This window comes from Panthera tigris, chromosome B3, assembly GCF_018350195.1.
Source record: "Panthera tigris isolate Pti1 chromosome B3, P.tigris_Pti1_mat1.1, whole genome shotgun sequence".
Taxonomy (NCBI): domain Eukaryota; kingdom Metazoa; phylum Chordata; class Mammalia; order Carnivora; family Felidae; genus Panthera; species Panthera tigris.
In genome coordinates this window covers 53,554,528-53,574,461 of record NC_056665.1, presented here as the reverse complement: position 1 = coordinate 53,574,461, position 19,934 = coordinate 53,554,528, and the positions used below count along the sequence as shown (strand labels likewise).

Genomic DNA, 19,934 nt, shown 5'->3' with positions numbered 1-19,934 from the left:
AGTCAGACATTTAACTGACTGAGCCACCCAGGTGCCCCAGGATCAGCTTTTTTAGAATGTAAATTTGGCAATACATAAAGTTACCAAAATGTTCAAGTTTAATGACTTAATAAATGATCCTACTTCTGAGAAAAAATAATATACTGAAACAGATCTATCAATACACATATATACAAATAGATCTACATACATATTATTACATTTTTACCATGTGAACAAAGTAGGAAAATTGTGGAATCTGAGAATATGCAGTAGCTTAAAATATAGTTGGAAGTTACATAATAACATTAAAAAGTTATGCCACATTAAGTTAAAAGATACAAAACTAATTTTTGAATGTCAAAATATACACACAGAGAACAAAACACTGGAGAATATGTCAGTGATACGCTTACAGGAAATTTTGCTTTTATTTTACAAAGTTTCTATAATGTTACTATATTATCTTCCTAAATCAAAAGTGGGTTTTTTGTGATGCCTCAGTGACTCAGTCAGTTGAGCATCAGACTCTTGATTTTGGCTCAGGTCATGATCTCATGGGTTCATGAGATCCAGCCCAGCATCAGGCTCTGCACTGACAGCACAGAACCTGCCTGGGATTCTCTCTCTCTTTCTTTCTCTCTCTCTCTCTCCCTCCCTCCCTCTTTCCTCCTCCTCCTCTACTCACACATGCATGGTGTTCTCTCTCTCAAAATAAATAAACATTAAAAAAAATAAAAAGATTTCTTTAAGGGACAAATTACATTGTATGACTATCAACTAACTAAATGCGGACATTAAAGAAAGTTATATACTACTGACTTACTAAACAGGAAAAGTGGAAAAAATAAAAATGCTGGTATTGGGTACTTAAAGTAGTAAACTTACTGATCTGCTTACAAGAATTACAATGAAACAGTGATGCGTTTGAATGAATCAACTTCTCCCATAATTCATAATTCTGTAGTTGTCTTAGTTATTCAAAACATGACATATTTAAGGACTCAGGATACTTAAGTTATTGTAGTTTTAAGATCCCACGAATGGGGCACCTGGGTGGCTCAGTTGGTTAAGCCCCCGACTTCGGTTCAGGTCATGATCTCACAGTTCGTAAGTTCAAGCCTCACATCTGGCTCTGTGCTAACATCTCGGAGCCTGGAGCCTGCTTCAAATTCTGTGTCTCCCTTGCTCTGCTGCTCTCCCCCACTCGCATTCTCTCTCTCTTTCTCGCTCTCTTTCAGAAATAAATAAATGTTAAAAATTTTTTAATAAAATAAAATTCCATGAGCAACATAGCCATATAGTAGATATATGTAGCTGGATACTCTAAAACCATTAGGTCTCAAAATGGTAGCAGCACTGCCACCTAGAGGGCCCTTTGGATATATGTGAAGGCATTTTGGGGACTGATGCAGGACACAGTAAGGTGAAAGCTCTACTACCATTTAATGGGCAAGTGTCAGGGATATTAGAAGTCTAGCAATGCAGGAAACAATTCAGTATGGCAAAGAATTGTCACATGTTCTGGGTGGCTTCCAAAGGCTCCAATGAATATACCTAAGACTAGAACTTAATATGTAAACAAAATGTATTTTTCCATAGTTGTTAATGTATCCCAAATTTCTCAGAAGGCAACCATACAATAAATCTGTTTTGTTCAGAACTTTACTAAAAATTGTTCACTATTTTGGAAAATCACATCACCCATGTCAATGCCACTTGGTTATCTGGAATCACCAATATAAAACACTATCAATCAGGTTTCACAGCTATCATTCATAGTGACTCTACAAATGACTCTACGGGGCAAGCATTTGACAACTTCTTGTCTCATCTAGAGTAGTCTGCCTGAGTATTTACATACTGAAATATACATTTTATTATAAATTGCTTTCCTTCCATTTCTTCATTATAATTAGGTATTATAATGACCTTTTGAAATTATGTAGATATGTAATATTAACCATAATTTTCACTTCAAGTTAGCAAAAGGCACAATACAAAACATTTTTTTATAGAAAGACAGCAATGGATCTAAATAAGATTGGAAAATCATTGGAAGAAAATACATAGGAGATCAAGTAAGACCAAACTCAAAGGCACTCTTAATTTTTTTGTAGACAATTAGTAAAACTTAAAACAATGACAATACCAAAATGTAGCAATTTCATTTCTGATTCTCACCTGAGGTGAAACACACACATCACAGAGTAATTCTAACCTTCAGAGGATCTCAAATACATTAAGACAACAAACTGACTGAGGGGCCATAGCTCCAGAGAGCCCCCTCAATTTACTTTGTTCATTATTTATCTATTAAATCCCCACAGATAGAGTGTTAAATTTACATAAAATCATTTAAGGACCTAGCAACAAATGTTGCTTTTTTGGTATGGCAAATAACTTTCCCCCAAGCAAATAAAGAAGCATAATTCAATTCAGTAAATTTTAATTAATGTTAAATATACTTTCTGAAAATACACTGAATGTATGGTACTGAATGCCATCCAGGTTAATACCCCTTTCCTCTCAAAAAGAAACGTAATCTAAAAACCCACTGCAATAAATTCCATCCTTAGTTTTTTTTACTACTTCTGAAAAAGTTGATCACAATCCAATACAAACCATTATTTTTTTTAACTTTAATAATATGAATTTTAATAAGATCTATAAAAGAACTTCAAAATGTCTACTAGTTACTTTTTGCTCAAAACTACATGCTGAGAGAGCCATCTAGTGGTAATAGGAATTACTAACTCCATTGTTAAAGCTTAAAGTCTATTTTGTTTTAAATTTCTGTAATTCATAGCTCATAGAGATATTTTGAGGATTAAAACATCTACTGGATGTGAAAACTCTATGAAACTGTAAAGTAATAGCTCCATGTGAACTGTTACTAGCATTAAAAAAGAATATGAAAGCACTTAGAAAATAAAATCCCATCACAATATACTTAATAATAAACCTTGACTGCCTAATTAAAAACTTCAGAGTAAATTTACAATATCACACCTATGCCCAATGAAAACAATTATAAATCCAATAAAATTTTTCTAAAGTTTTTCGTCCAAGCAATTTAGTACTGTGTATGAAAATGATCATACTCTTTGACCAAATAATCCCACTCATGAACCTAACACAAGGAAACTATCTGAAACATAAATATATTAATAATAATGTTATTTAAAATAGATAAAAACTGGAATGCCTTACTACAATCAATAGTTAAAGAAATTAAGATAGATCATAATGGAATATTGCAAGCGTTTATTTTTTTTTACTTTTTATTATGGGAAATTTTGAGCAAATACAAGAATAGACACAATAATATAATGAATAGCCATCAACTAGCTTCAATATTATCAATTTATGGCCAGCCTATTTCCCACGCACACATATTATTTTGGAGCAAATGTCAGACATCATACCATTTTATCTGTAATATTTCAGTATGTATGTCTAAAAAATAAAGACACCTCTTAACACAGTACTATAGTCATTTAAGACTATTACTTATAAATAATATGCAACAGTTAAAGCATGTAAAATGTGACTCTAAGTAAAATTAAGTAATTACAGTCATGTGTATAACTATATGTAGGAAAATATCCTTGGGCATGAGAATTTAGTTCCCTACATTCTCATAAGAAAATAATACTGATGATAAAAGTAGCACCTGGCATCTTGCTAAATCTTTATCTACATTGTCTCAGGTAACTAAATAGCCTTACCACAATAGTCATGGTCTCCATTTTGCAAAGGAGACAAACAAAAAGTTAAAGGATTTACCAAAGAGCACTAGTTTTAGTCTAAAGAGAAGACCCGTATTTCTTAACTCTTGCGTTCTAAATTAGAGAACACTGGGAATCTGCTGGGATATAAAAGAACATGCCCTTTAAGTCTTTCTCTGTGCAATTCCTTTGAAGAAAACTAATCATATGAACTCTGGTATATTTGGATTTTTCTCCCTTTCCCATTTTGTAGAGTGTTTTGGTTTTTTTTACTTTTTTTTTAACTTAAAAATAAAATGACACTTTCAAACATAAAACATCTAAAGAAAAATCATCTCCCACAGACCCTTATTTCAGAAAGCCACTAGAAGACGTAGTCCTCCAAGACCAGGAGTAAACCAGAAACAAGAATCAAGGAAATAAGGGATCTAACATAAATAGGGTGAAGAGGATCCTCAAGATAATGGTAAAGGAGACCCCAAGATGTGCTGGACCAGAGACCCGGAAAGTAAATCCAGACTGGAGCCAGAGGACAGAGGTTCCAGAAGAAGGTCTTCAAGGAAAAGATAAGCTAGTAAGACTGCCAGGAAAAGAATGAGATTTCCTGTGGGGAATTTGAGATGGGTTAATGATGGATACAAGAAAAGTAAGGCAAAAGAAAAAACTACACAATTTGTTTTTCAGAGGGAAGAAAACAAAAACCTATAGAAGAAAGAAAATGTAATCCCAATATGGCATGGGTTAGTAAAAAATGGTAGTTCCAGGATTATAATAACCATTGAACACTAATCCAGGAAAATTTTTGGTGCACTTCTATTAAGAAGATGAAGAGTGAGGAAAAATATGCTTAGAGGTGGTTTGGTTTAAGATAGCCAAAGCTTCATCTTCATAAGTAGGAAGTCAAAGATACCTAAAACAGAAAAATCAATTAATAGCATAAGCTTGTTATTTAGAAATATGGAGGGAAATACTAGGGGGAAAAAGCGAAAAGAAAGAATGGATACCTCTGGGAAGGAGGGTTCTGGGGTGAGAAGGAATAACACAAGGGACTCAGGGTTATTGTTTTCTGTTTGTGTGTGGTTTTTTGTTTTCACTATAAAACCTTGTATTTTTTACTTTTTCAACTATGTACATGTATACTTTCATAAAAATTGTAATAAATACATTTTCACTGTATATTAAAAATGTAACATTCAAATTCAAAGTCATCCCCACACTTCCCTGTGGTCTTATTCCCCAAAAGTTACAACAATTTAAATGTTTAGTGTGTAGCCTTCCAGATCTTTTCTATGCCTACAGAAACACACATAGGCACAAGACTTCTTTTTAAACAAACAAAAAACATAAAAAGGGATCATACTACATGGTTTTGCAACTTGCTTCTTTCCACTTAACAGGGATCCTCTTGTTTTATCAGTGACATCTAAGTGCACACAGATAAAAACATTCTTTTTACTGGCTGCACAGTTTTACGAAGGGTGGTAGGCTGAATAATGCTCCCCACAAAGATGTCTAGATCTTAATTCCCAGAATCTGTGAATGTTAGCTGTTAGCTTACATGGCAAAAAGGACTTTCTGGGTATGATTAAATTAAAGATCTTGATATAGGAAGATCCTGGATTATCTAGATGGGCCTAATGCAATCAGAAGAGTCCTTATACGAGGAAGGTTGGAGGGTCAGGATCAAAGAGAAGGTTGCAGAGAAGAGAGAGAAGAGACACAGAGATTTGAGGCTGCTATAGGTGCTAGCCTTGAAGATGGTGGGAGGGGGGTGCTGCACCAGCCAAGAAATGCAGGCAGTCTTTAAAAACTAGAAAAGGAAAGAAAACAGATTCTCCCCTGGAGCCTCCAGAAGGAACACAACCCTGCTAAAATCTTAATTCTGAGTCTTCAGACCTCCATAACTGTAAAATAATAAATTTGTGTCGTTTTAAGGCACTAAGTTTATGGTAATTTGTTACAGGAAATAGGAAACTATTACACTACAGAAATAAGAAACAAATATATGGAATATGAATACATTAATTATTCAATCCACTTTCATTTTTCATCTTTACAAATAGTGCTGTAACAAACCCATACACTTGGGTTAGCACTTTTATGAAAAACTATTCTAGAAAGCATAATTTTGCCAGGACCGCGTGGGTGGCTCAGTTGGTTGAGTGTCCAACTCTTGGTTTCAGCTCAGGTCAAGATCTCACAGTTATAGGATTGGGCCCCACATCAGGCACCTTGCTGAGTGCAGAGCATGGAGCCTGCTTGGGATTCTCGCTCTTTCTCTTTCTCTCCCTCTGCCCCTCTCCCCCACTCATGCTCTCTCTCTCTCTCTCTAAAATAAAAAAATAATCTTTAAAAAATGTTTTACAAAAGAAGTATAATTGCTACATTTTTAACATCACATTAAAAAAATTATTGTAGGGTCGCCTGGGTGGCTCAGTCAGTTAAGCGTCCGACTTCGGCTCAGGTCATGATCTCACACTCCGTGAGTTCGAGCCCCGTGTCGGGCTCTGTGCTGACAGCTCAGAGCCTGGAGCCTGCTTCAGATTTCTGTGTCTCCCTCTCTCTCTGCCCCTCCCCTGTTCATGCTCTGTCCCTCTCTGTCTCAAAAATAAATAAACATTCAAAAAAAAAAATTTTTTTTTAAATTATTGTAATCTTTATTTTTGAGAGAGAGACAGACAGACAGAGAGACAGAGCATGAGTGGGGAAGGGGCAGAGAGAAAGGGAGACACAGAACCCAAAGCAGGCTCCAGGCCCCAAGCTGTTAGCACAGAGCCCCACGCAGGGCTCAAACTCACGAAATGTGAGATCATGACCTGAGCTGAAATCAGATGCGTAACCAACTGAGCCACCCATGTGCCCCTACATTCACATTTTAATTGTGATAGACACTACCAAATTATCACCAAAAGATTATGCCAATTTACACTCCCACTATCAGTATAAAATAATGACTGCTGCTCCACAAGGTTCCCAATCCCCAAAGCCAGAACTTTGATTCCAGATCTAGATTTTCCCAAAGTTAAAGCCAAGGATCCAGTGAACTCATACTCACAAAGCTGATGAAAAACTTCCTTCCAGAATAACTTTTCTTGAGAAAATATGGCCTGAGGAAATCCCACTACCACACAGGGATAACATTACACACAAAGGCTTTAACATCTTTAAAGCCTTCTATTAAAAGGGCATTCTTTGGGGCGCCTGGGTGGCGCAGTCGGTTAAGCGTCCGACTTCAGCCAGGTCACGATCTCACGCTCCGTGGGTTCGAGCCCCGCGTCGGGCTCTGTGCTGACTGCTCGGGGCCTGGAGCCTGTTTCCGATTCTGTGTCTCCCTCTCTCTCTGTCCCTCCCCCGTTCATGCTCTGTCTCTCTCTGTCCCAAAAATAAAATAAACGTTGAAAAAAAAAAAAAAAAAAAAAAAAAAAAGGGCATTCTTTGCTTCCAACTGGGAATCAGAAGGAAAGGGGATTCTCATACCATTTTTTCACCCACTTTACCAGTGAAAGCCTGTTTAAAAACCATGTATGTTTACATTAAGTTTCATAGAGGGAACATTTCTTCTCTGGTGCCTACCTATCCTGTCCAAATCATGAGCCCTCATCAGACACGCCATTTATTAAATGATGATAATTCCTAACATGTATATAATACTACATATACACATATAGTGGGTGTAACATAGTAAAGTATAACACAGCCATCCATGTATGTGTATGTACATATAGAGAGAGAAAACAACAAGACAGATTGTGCCAGACACAGTCTAAGAATTTACACATACTAACTCATATAATTTCACAATACCTTCAAGTCAGAATTATCATCATCATCATTGTATTGCTGAGAAAAATGAGTCATAGAAAGTTACATGCCCAAGGTCATACTGCTAGTGGAGAATAACCAAGGCTGAATGGCTCCAGAGTCCACATTCACAACACAGGCAATACACATACTATGCAATATACCATCATCTGAGTCCTTCTAGTGACCACAGGCTAGATGTCCCCACTGAATGCATGCACTACCAATGCTACTCCCTGGCCTAAATACTAACCACTTCCTTTATACACTTAACTTCATTTCACATAAAATACAAGAGGTGGTACAATAAAAGTTGGCATCAAATTAGACTCTGACTTGCACTGGTCACCAAATGATTCATTTTTATGTGTCTCACTTAAATTATAAAATGCTTAGAGGCAAGGATGGTAGCTTATGTGTCTTTCAACTGGATCCCTTTTCTCTTCCCCTTAAATATTGGCAGTTTCTCAGTGTGTCATTTTTCAGCCCTCTTTTTCATTCTCTACATTCTCTCCTCTAGAAAGTTTATCTTTCTTAGCCAAGATTACCTGATGACTTCCAAATCTATCTTCAGTCCTAGACTCTGTCCAAGCACTAGACTCAAATGTTCAACTGGATAGATGCCTCCACCTATAGATTCGAAGGTACTTTAAAAATCAAGCTGGGGTGCCCGGGTGGCTCAGTCAGTTAAGTATCTGACTTTGGCCCCGGTCACGATCTTGTGGTTCACAGGTTTGAGCCCCATGTTGGGCTCTGTGCTGACAGCTCAGAGCCTGGGGCCTGCTTCATGGATTCTCCCTCTCTCCCTGCCCCTCCCCCGCTCATTCTCTCTCTCCCCCTCTCTCTCTCAAAAGTAAATAAAACATTAAAAAAAATTTTTTTAAAAAAAGTCAATCTGTCCAAGTAGTGGCTTGTTTTGTAGATCAGAAACTTTGGAATCGTCCTTGACCCCTTTCTTCTACCCATTTCAATTCCAATCAATCATTAAGACCTGCCACTTTTACCTCCTAAATGTCTCTTAAATTCTTCTACCTCTTTCCAATGCTAGAAAGTAGGCCTTCAATAAATATATGTTGACAGTCTTGTCTCTCTGCCTCAATCTTTGCTCATCTCCATCCTTTCTCTCCTAGGACACCTCTAAATTAGTGTCTATGCCTCAGTCTTGTCTTCCTCTAATTTATTCTCCATTCTAATACCAAACTTCTTAGTCATCCTTAAATGAAATCACGTTCTTCCTCAGTTAACTCAGTTAAAGTCAAACTCTCTGGGGCACCTAGGTGGCTCAGTCGGTTAAGCATTGGACTCGGTTTTGGCTCCGGTCATGATCTCATGATTCGTGAGATCGAGGTCCACACTGGGCTCTGTGCCGACAGCTCAAAGCCTGCTTGAGATTCTCTCTGCACCTCCTCAGTTTGTGTGTGCGCAAGAGTGCTCTCTCAACAACAACAACAACAACAAAATGTCAAACTCTGCCATAAGAGTCCAGGCCTTTCACATTTGGGATCTGTTGCCACCATCCCATATACACTACTCACTACCTCTCACACTGAATTCTGTATTACAGGAAAAATGTTGTACTTGGTTCTTTTTCTCACTGTTGGATATCTATAAAAAATATTCCCTCTGCCAGGAAGAATCTTCTCTTCTCCACACCCACGATTGCCATATTTATTCCTACCTGTCCTTCAGAGTTCAGCTTATCTCCTCAGAGAAGCCATTCCTGATGCCCCAAAATTAACTGAAGTGTCCTTCCTTGTTTTCTCCTAGCATATGAAGTTTCTATCATAGCATTTATCAGACCACACTAAATGTGCCTGTTTACTTGGCTACAAGTTGTCACTGTGCCTAAAGTATGGTAAATGCTCAAAAACATTCATTGAATAAACATTTAGCACACAGTAGAAACTCCAGAAATACCTCAGATAACCAAGAGTCATAACGTTTGACTTTAAAAATGCAAACAAGGCTGACAGTGTCACAAATTCTAAGAAATACCACAATCAATAAAATGCTTGCTGAATTCCTGTCAGCCTTGTAACTAAAATCCTTACAAATGAATGAGATTAGAACTCGCCTGAATATTCTTTTTATTGGCAGCAACTCAAATTGACAGATTTGTTTCAAAACAGTCCAAGGTCAGTTCTAGGTTTTCTGAGGCAAAAGGGAAAAGTGTGAATATAATCAGTAAATCTGGATAATGGCTTTGTCTGGGACCCTCAAAATCACTCTTGGACAGGAAGATTTGGACAGGAAGCCAGAACTTATCTAATAACCAGCAACAGGTCTATGAAGCAAGATCAGCTCATGGCCACCCTCAATGACAGTGGGTCAAATCAGCACCCAACTGAGTTCAAACGTTTCAACTGAGTATGTTCTAGAACTGAGCTGTCCAATACAGTAGCCACTAGCCATAATTATAGTGGGCACTGAAATGTAGCTACTCCAAATGGAACTGTGCTATAAGTATAACACAACAGATTCTGAAGACTTAGTACCAAAAAAGAATGCAAAATATCTCATTAATAACATATCAATTACATGTTAAAATGGTAATATTTTGGATATATGGGATTAAATGTAATATATTATTCAAATTAATTTCATTTTTTTTAATGTGGCTGCTCTAAAATTTTAAATATGCTCCTCACATTATATTTCTGTTGGACAAAGCTATTCTAGAACCATTAATCAAAACTTCTTGAAGGCACCAACTTTACAATTTACAAAAAGTTGCAACATTTTAAAACAAGATATAGGACATTCTCTTAGAAAAAACTACATCTGATTAATTACCTCTGTTATAACACTGGATAAACTTTCCCCTTAAAAACTACAGGAAGATATCCTCTGTCCTAGGAAGACTTCACAAACTGACTTGGGGATGAAGCTACCCACAAATTCTACCCATATTACTACATAAATTCTTCCATCTTTGCAACCCACTGCCCCTTTACCCCATTCAACTACTAGTCTCTTTTAAATCAATATCTTTATCCCAGGAAAAGACTGAGGCTTAAAAAGAGTGCAAGCAGAGGATGAAGAAAAGGCTAGAACTCTACTAGAACTAGGTCAGTAGATGGTTTTGAGTTAATAGGGAAGCATAACTTACCTGTTTTACTATAAAGTGAAGCCAACAAACTACTGGGTATTAGAAGTCACAACAGTGAATCATCAATATCCTACCTGACAATAAAAGCACATATACTTCAATCCTTTCTCTCCAAGATTTCTAATATTCATCCCTTCCTCTCTACTACCTCCAGTCTTACACACTCACTGCCTCATACCTTAAACATCACAATACCCTCTTAGCTGACCTAATCCTAATTTCTCATCCTGCTAAAATACAGTTCGTCCCACTAAAATACAATTTCGTTCAACTCAAACATTTCTATATGAGTCTCTACATGGTACCTACCCTCAAAGAATTCATCATCTAATAGGGAAGACATACATTTCATAATTCTCTTGTCTAAAAACCTCATCAATACAACCATTTGAAGAACAAATTATCAGTATTTAGCAGAGTTGAAGGTACATCTACCCTGATCCAGAATTCCACTACTAGAAAGTTGCCGTATCTCCTTAACATGTACACAAGGAAAGGAAGCATGTATAGGAACGTTTACAGAAACATTATTTGTAATTGAAGAAAAAGAAACTACAAACAACTTAAGTGTCCATAAACAGAAAAATATTTTTAAGTTTTTATTATGAAATCTTTTAAATATAGAAAAGTGTATATGTATGCATATAAATGAATATATGTGTGTATATACACAAACACACACACCCATATGCCCATCACCCACATTCTAAATTAAAAGTTGGCCATCTTGCTTCATCCTACTCCTTTCTAAAAAAAATGTACTTTACAGCTGGCACATACTGCATTTGGTTGTTATATCTCTAGATTAATTATATGCTCGGACAGTTTCCTCCTCCCCGCCCCACCCCCCCCCACCCTTGTTTTCCTCTCCTATGACATTAAATGGCCAGTTCATCTATATCTCACATTCTGTATTTTTCTCATTGCTTCATCTAAGGTGGTGTTTAATTTCTTTCATCTCCCATATTACTTATAAACTGAAAGTCTGAAAAGTCCGACTAAATTCAGATTTTAAATGTTCTACAAAATTACCTCAGGTGTGCCTGGGTGGTTTAGCCTGTCAAGCATCCAATTCTTGATTTCAGCTGAGTTCATGATCTCATGATTAGTGGGATCGAGCCCCATGTCAGGCTCTGTGCAGACAGTGCAGAATGTGCTTGAGATTCTCTCTCTCTCTCTCTCTCTCTCTCTCTCTCTCTCTCTCTCCCTCTCTCTCCCTCTCTGCCCTCCACTGCTCTCTCTCTCTCTCAAAATAAATAAATAAACATTAAAAAAATACTTCAGTTGATGCAGTTTATTTGATATTGAATCACATCAGGATGCACATATTTTTTGGCTCATTGTTAGTGATGCCAAGATTAATAACAAAGCTGGTAATAAGCCTGATCCTTCCACTGTAAAGTTTTATTGTTTTGAGACCAACTAGTATTCTGTGGAGTGTTACTTTGGCACCATGCAAATTTCTACCAAAAAAGACAATTCAATTGTTAAATTACCAATCTTCAGAGTAAAGAATAGGTAATAGCCATCTCCATTTGTTTTTTTATTATATATTGTTTCAAATTATTCTCCTTATTCTTTTTTATGTTCAAATTGTCTCAATTTTGGCCAAAAAGAGCCTCTTCAGGTAGGCTTTTCTTGTGTCTTTGAAAGGTTTCTTGCTTCTGGCACAAATTGTCCTAGGTTCACTATGTACGTTCCCTGCCTCAGTCCTGGAACCAGTCATTTCTTCAATAAAGTATTTAAAGAACAAAACTGAGGTAATACAAGTACTTATTATCTACGAAAGTGATGCACTTTCAAGATCCTTTCAGAGGACACATCTAAGAAAGAAATATACATATGGATGGAATTAAGAAATATGGATATTTCGGGGTGCCTGGGTGGCTCAGTCAGTTAAACGTCTGACCGGCTCAGGTCATGATCTCATGGTTGGTGAGTTCGAGCCCCATGTCAGACTCTGTGCTGACAACTCACAGCCTGGATCCTCTTTCAGATTCTGTGTCTCCCTCTCTCTCTGCCCCTCCTCCATTCATGCTCTATCTCTCTATGTCTCTCAAAAATGAATAAACATTTTAAAAATTTTAAAAATAAAGAAATATACATATTTTAAATCCTGAATTCATACTGACATTTATAATTCAAGTTCAACATTATAAACATCCTTTTTTGCCTAGCTCCTTTGATTTTGTATTTCTACTGACTTCTAACATATAAGCATACAATCTTATTTATTGGCTTTAACCTAAACATGTATCCAATGGTATCAGAATAAAAACATCAACATTACAACTAGCAATAAAATGAATGAGGTTTAAGATTTCTCTGCAGTTCTTTTTGTCCTTAGCATATATGCCATTTGATATAGAGCTCAAAAGTCACTTGAGAGTGTGTTTTTCTCCATGTATTTAAAGAACTATTTTGATATACAATAGGTTCATTTTTTTAAGTTTGTGTTCAATTTTAGAGATTGTTTTTATTTTCATTTAATTGTAAATTTTGAATGTGTAAAATATTTACATAATTCAAAAGTCAAAACTAAACAGGAATCTCACTTCCATTCCTATTTCCTTCACATCATTCCCTCTCCCTCCCTCTTCCCCACCCAAGGTAACCATTTTATTAATTTCTGGTTTGGCTTTTCAGTTTTTCTTTTTGAAACATAAACAAATTAGTATATATATTCTTACTCGCACACACACACTTCATATACCAAGAGAGTATACTACATACACTGTTCTGCACTTAGCTTTTTTTTTTCCACTTAATATATTTCCCAGAAAATTCTCCAGACATTTACCTCATTCTATTTTACGCCTGCATAATACTATGTGAAAATACCACAGTTTATTTTTAATTAAAAAAAAAAAAACACTAGTCATCTTTTACTCTCTAGCAAGTAAAAGACCACCTTATTATTAGTTCAAGGCCCTCTATCACCTGCTGTAACCTCACACCTTCACCTTGTCCACTTTTCTCAATTCCCACCTCATAAAGGACCCTGATAGCCATCAGATTCTAAACAATTCTTATTCGATACGTGTCCACCTTACTCCATACCCAATGCCTTCCCTCATGCTATTTGCCCATTTTAGATAGCTACCTTCCTTCTCTCCAAATCTTCCAAAGCCCATTTCAAAAATTTCTCTTCTCCAATGAACTTTCTTTTAAAATTTTTTTAATGTTCATTTATTCTTGAGAGAAGGTGGGAGAATGAGCCGGGAAGGGACAGAGAGAGAGGGAGACACAGAATCTGAAGCAGGCTCCAGGCTCCGAACTGTCAGCACAGAGCCCAATGTGGGGCTCAACTCAAAACTGCGAGATCATGACCTGAGCCAAAGTCGAAGTCAGATGCTCAACCAACTGAGCTACCCAAGCATCCCTCCAATAAACCTTCCTTAAATGAGCTAATTCCTCAATAATCCTTCCCTTTAAATTTTCTCAGGTATTTATAACATTCTCTATGTTTTCCCTTCACTCATTAAACAAATGTTTACTAAGCATATATGTGCCAACAGAAAGATAAACAAAAACAAGTCCCTACCCTCATGGAGCTTGTGTTCCTGGGGAAGAGGCTAGCAATTAATCAATCAGTAACAGTGGTACTATGAAGAAAATGTAAGGCTGAATAAGAAAAGAGAAAATACTGGATTAGAGATGGGAAATCACCATCTTAGACAAAGTCTAAGGAAAGGCCTCTTCGAGGAGAGGACATTTGAGTAGAAATGTGAATTAAGGGAGGAAGCAAAGCAAGGAAGGATTCCAGAGAAAAGCATCATAAAGGACAGGACACTCTTGGCTCAGCATCAAAACATCTTCATATGTCCAAGGAATTCCCTTCTGATGAGTCCTGAAAGAAGCCAGAAACTTCTACCTACTAGTGAAGCTAAATATTTGCTTTTCCAGCTTTCCACGCAGCTAGGATGCAGTTACATGACCTCCACTCCAATAAAGAAGCGTCCAGGATGGACTATAACTTAGGAAATAAATGCATAAAAAAGCAGCAAGTATATAGAATCCATTATGGCAAGAATGGAAGCAGATTCCATTGACAGTGGTGGTTTCTTCCGGTGACAAATTCCTTTTCTGCTCAATTAACCAGAGGTGGTTTCTGGTTTTTAGAACTAAGCTGCTTTTTTTTAAGAACTAAGAATTCTGACTGCTCCTGGTGATCCAGGGAGATGGCACAGCAAGTTTAAGGGCCCTAAGCTTGAGTGAAAAATGATAGCAGGATATGCAGTCACAGAGACAGAAATGGACCACATCATGTAGGGTGTTATAGGCACTACTAAGTACGGACTTCACTGAATTTACCAGGAAGTTGTTGGAATGTTTTCAAGAGGAGAGTGTTATGATATGATTTATATGCATGCGTATGTATGTGTATATATATGGTCCATTGAGGCATTTTATTTGCACATATGTATTATATCCCTAGAAAAAAATCCCAGGATATTCCCTCCGGTGTGTTTCGTCTTCCTTTTTCATGGTCCATGATGCCAGCTGAGGTTAGTACAATGAAAGCAAATTGGCTAGACAGGAGATTATTCTGCCATTTTTCTACATCTTTGAGTTGCCCATCAAATCTGGGGCTGATCACTCCACAGTTTAACCTGCCCATGAAGTTCCCAACAATTTTCCCAGCTCTGTGATCATCAATGATTTCAAAATCGCCAGCATAACCATGCCTCATCATCACAGCTATGACTTTGGAGCATGGCCTGATAAGAACCTGGTGTTTGCCTCTCTTTTTGGCATTGTTAATACTCTTGAGAGAATCTGCCAAGACATTTATGTGCATCATTACGGTGGCACAGAAAGATGGCAGAAAAGAGCTGATTTATATTTTTTAAAAACTACTCCTGTTATTATATGGGTAGTACATAGAGGGAGGCAAGAATTGAGGCGGGAATACTACGTAGGAAATTATTGGAGGCAACAGCTGATGATGCCTTAGGCTAGGAAGATACCTGTGCAATTATTTACTTCTTACCTTTAACTATTATATACCTAGGTTTAAATCTAGCATCTAATTTTGTGCTCTCTCCATTTGTTACCTGTTCAGTTTCTTTTCTCTGTCTTCTTTTGGACTGATTCTTTTTTAACATTTTATCTATTTCTTCTACTGATTTGGAAGTTACAGCCTCTATTTTTGTTCTTGCAGTGGTTCCCTAAGAATTATACCATGCATTAAAAGTCTAGAGTTAACCAAAATCTTGCTTTAAAAGACCTAAGCAGGGGCACCTAAACGGCTCAGTCGGTTAAGAGTCTGACTCTTGACTTCAGCTCAGATCATGCCGTTCCTGCACTTGAGCCCGACATCAGGCTCTCTGCTGTATGCTAGGAGCCTGCTTCTAATCCTCTGTCCCGCTTGCACTCTCTCAGTAATAAAACATTAAAGGGGCGCCTGGGTGGCTCAGTCAGTTGGGCGTCCAACTTCGGCTCAGGTCATGATCTTGCAGTCCATGAGTTCGAGCCCTGCATCGGGCTCTGTGCTGACAGCATAGAACCTGGAGCCCGCTGCTGAGTCTGTGACTTCCTCTCTCTCTCTGCCCCTCCCCCGCTCAAGATCTATCTCAAAAATAAATGTTAAAAAAAAATTTTTTTTAAGAAATAAACATTAAAAAAATAAATAAAGACCTAAGCAAGCATCAGTCAATGGCAATGTGTGGACCCTGTTTGGATTACAATTTGAAGAGACTAAATGTAAATTTTTAAAATCTTTTTTTTATGGAGCAGTAAAAATACTCAGTATAGTACCATGATGATGAACACATGTCATTATACATTTGCCCAAATGCATAGAACATACAACATTAGTATGAATCATAATGTAAACTATGGACTTTGGGTGACAATGATGTGTCAGTGTAGGTTCATCAATTGTAACAAATGTACCACTCTGGTGGGGATACTGATAATGGGGGAGGTTATGCAATATATGGGGGCAGATGGTGTATGGAAAATACTTTCCCCTCAAGTTTGCTGTGAACCTAAAACTGACCTAAAAAAATTATTATGACCGAAAAAATTAAGTTGGTAAAAAAAAAAAAAATCATTTTGGATAAAGAAATACCTGAGAAAGTTTCCAGTTGTTAGATGTTCAGTACTCCCCTTTTTTGTTCCATAAGATATTTCAATAAATGTGAATGTTGCATTAAAAAAACAAAACCAGGGGCGCCTGGGTGGCTCAGTCGGTTGAGCGCCAACTTCGGCTCAGGTCACGATCTCGCCGTCCGTGAGTTCGAGCCCCGCATCGGGCCCCTGTGCTGACGGCTCGGAGCCCGGAGCCTGTTTCGGATTCTGTGTCTCCCTCTCTCTGACCCTCCCCCATTCATGCCCTGTCTCTCTCTGTCTCCAAAATAAATAAACGTTAAAAAAATAAATAAATAAATAATAAAAAAACAAAACCATCAGCAGTTGTGGGGAGCCTGGGAGGCTTAGTTGGCTAAATGTCTGACTCTTGATTTAGCTCAGGTCATAATCATTGGGATCTGCACTGGGTGTGGAGCCTGCTTGAGATTCATACTCTCTCTCTTTCTCTCTCTCTCTCCCTCCCTCCTTCTACCCTCCCCCAACTCAAGCTCACTCTCTCTAAAAAAGAAAAGAAAAAACATCATTTTGGAGATGGAGGAAATGTTAACACTGCCTAAATACGTAATGATATTAAGGAATTATGTTTATATTTTTCTGGATAATTGTATTATAGTTTAAGTTTATATATTTTTAGAGATAAAGACAATATATTTATAGATTAAATAATGTGATACTTGGGATCACTTTTAAAATAATGAGGGAGACAACCGGGTGGCTCAGTCAGGTAAGCGTCCAATTCTTGGTTTTTGCTCAGGGCATGGTCTCATTGTTTGTGGGTTCAAGCCCCACATTGGGCTCCACACTGATGGTGAGGAGCCTGCTTGGGATTTCCTCTCTCTCTCTCCCCCCACCCACTAGTAAGCTTGCTCTCTCAAAATAAAATAAAAAAATAAAATAAAATAAAATAAAATAAAATAATAAAATAAAACAAAGAGGAATATGTAAGAAACCATTTTAGTCTTGAGTTGATCATCATTGGCCAATGAATACATAAATACATGGAGGTTTCATTATACTCTCCTTTGCTTTTACATATTTAAAGTTTCCCATACAAAGGATATTTTTAAAACTGACCCTCCTTCTATATAATACAAAGACCTCAGAACCTAGAACCCTTTATTCCCCTTCTGCTATTGCCTTGTCTTTTAATCCATTAGACGGTCTCACTGTTTTATGCAGTTAAGATTCATTTTTATTTTCCAAGTATGTGTCACTTTACTTTTCAGCCCTTCATACGTTTCTTTCCTGCCATGTGATATCAATTTCATTCTGCCCAAGTATGTCCTATAGAACTGCACTACTATGATGCATATGGCTATTTAATTAAAACTTCAGGGGTGCCTGCGTGCCTCAGCACGTTGAGTCCGACTCTTGATTTTGGCTCAGGTCATGACCTCACAGTTTGTGAGTTCAAGCCCCACATCAGGCTCTGCACTGAGTGCGTAGAGCCTGCTTGAGATTCTCTCTCCCTCTCTCTCCGCCCTTACCCTGCTCATGCTCTCTTTCAAAACAAACAAACAAACAAACAAACAAACACACACTTCAGTACCCTGGGGAACCTGGGTGGCTCCATCAGTTGAGCCTCCGACTTCAGCTCAGGTCATGATCTCACCGTTGATGAGCACAAGCCCTCCTTCGGGCTTGCGGCTGTCAGCGCAAAGCCGGATTTGGATCCTCTGTCCCCCTCTGCCTCTCCCCCATTCACATTTCCTCTCTCTCTCTCAAAACAAACAAACAAACAAACAAACAAACAAACCAAACTTCAGTACCTCAATCACACTAGCCACATTTCAAGTGTTCAATGGCCCGATGTGGCTTAAGACTATAATACTGGACAGCACAGATAAAGAGTATTTCCTGGGGCGCCTTAGTGGCTCAGTTGGTTAAGCGTCTGTCTTCAGCTCAGGTCATGATCTCACAGATCCTGAGTTTGAGCTCTGCGTCAGGCTCTGTGTGACAGCTCAGAGCCTGGAGCCTACTTCAGATTCTGTGTCTCCCTCTCTCTCTTCCCCTCCCCTGCTTGCGCTCTGTCTCTGTCTCTCTTACTCTCTCAAAAATAAATTTACATTAAAAAATATTTTTAAGAGTTTGGCCACAAACTTACTAAGTTTAAGATGTTTTAGCTAGGTTATAAGGTTCTTGTGGATATAGACAAGGTTTTCTTTTAGTGCCATTTGCACCCATAAGTACTTTGTGTAACAGTGTTACATACATAGGTGGTATTCAACTAACCAAGGATTTCTCTCAGTACTACTGACATACTGTGACTTTGTCACAGATTTTTCTATGCATTGTATGACATTTAGCAGCATCCCTGGTCTCTACCCATCAGATGCCAGTAACACCACCCTGTCCCCCATTTTATGACATCAAAAAAAAAGTCTCTACACATTGCTGAATGTCCCCTGGAGGTAAAATATACTTGATTGAGAACCACTAATGCTTAATTTCTATATACTGGGATATTACCATCCTTTCACTCAACTGGACACATCAAAGTTATATGAGAAATACAGAACCCAGAAATGGACCCACAAATGTAATGGCCAACTAATCTTCAACAAAGCAGGAAAGAATATCCAATGGAAAAAAGACAGTCTCTTCAGAAAATGGTGCTGGGAAAACTGGACACCAACATGCAGAAGAATGAAACTGAACCACTTTCTTATACCACACACAAAAATAAATTCAAAATGGATGAAAGACCTATAAATATGAGACAGGAAACCATCAAAATCCTACAGGAGAAAACAGGTAGCAACCTCTTTGACTTCAGCCACAGCAAGTTCTTACTAGACCAGTCTCTGGAGGCAAGGGAAATAAAAGCAAAAATGGAACTACTGGGACCTCAGCAAGATGAAAAGCTTCTGCACAGCAAAGGAAACAATCAACAAAACTAAAAGGCAATGGATGGAATGGGAGAAGATATTTGCAGATAACATATTGGATAAAGAGTATCCAAAATTTATAAAAAACTCATCACACTCAAAATACAAAAAACAAATAATCCAGTGAAGAAATGGGCATAAGACATGAATAAACATTTTTCCAAAGAAGACATCCAGAGGGCTAACAGACATGAAAAGATGCTCATCATCACTCATCATCCGGAAATACGAATCAAAACCACAACGAGATACCACCTCACACCTGTCAGAATGGCTACAATTAACAACTCAGGAAACAACAGATGTTGGTGAGGATGCAGAAAAAGAACT

General features: G+C 37.6%; 1 protein-coding gene and 1 pseudogene across 7 annotated transcripts in view; both read right to left on the bottom strand.

The window, feature by feature from the left end:
- GABPB1 (GA binding protein transcription factor subunit beta 1) overlaps nucleotides 1-19,934 on the bottom strand; it is a 78,520-nt gene that overhangs the window by 32,265 nt on the left and 26,321 nt on the right. Inside the window, exon 1 of one of the 7 annotated variants that reach the window (XM_007081839.3) lies at nucleotides 10,621-10,884. The exons of 5 other annotated variants lie outside the window; for them this stretch is intronic. The gene's annotated coding sequence lies outside the window, so the exon portion shown is untranslated. Of the gene's footprint in view, nucleotides 1-9,189; nucleotides 9,291-10,620; nucleotides 10,885-19,934 lie in introns of those variants that run through there. One more of the 7 variants, XM_042988881.1, reaches the window with a different exon arrangement.
- Nucleotides 15,030-15,773, bottom strand: LOC102952924 (annotated as a pseudogene).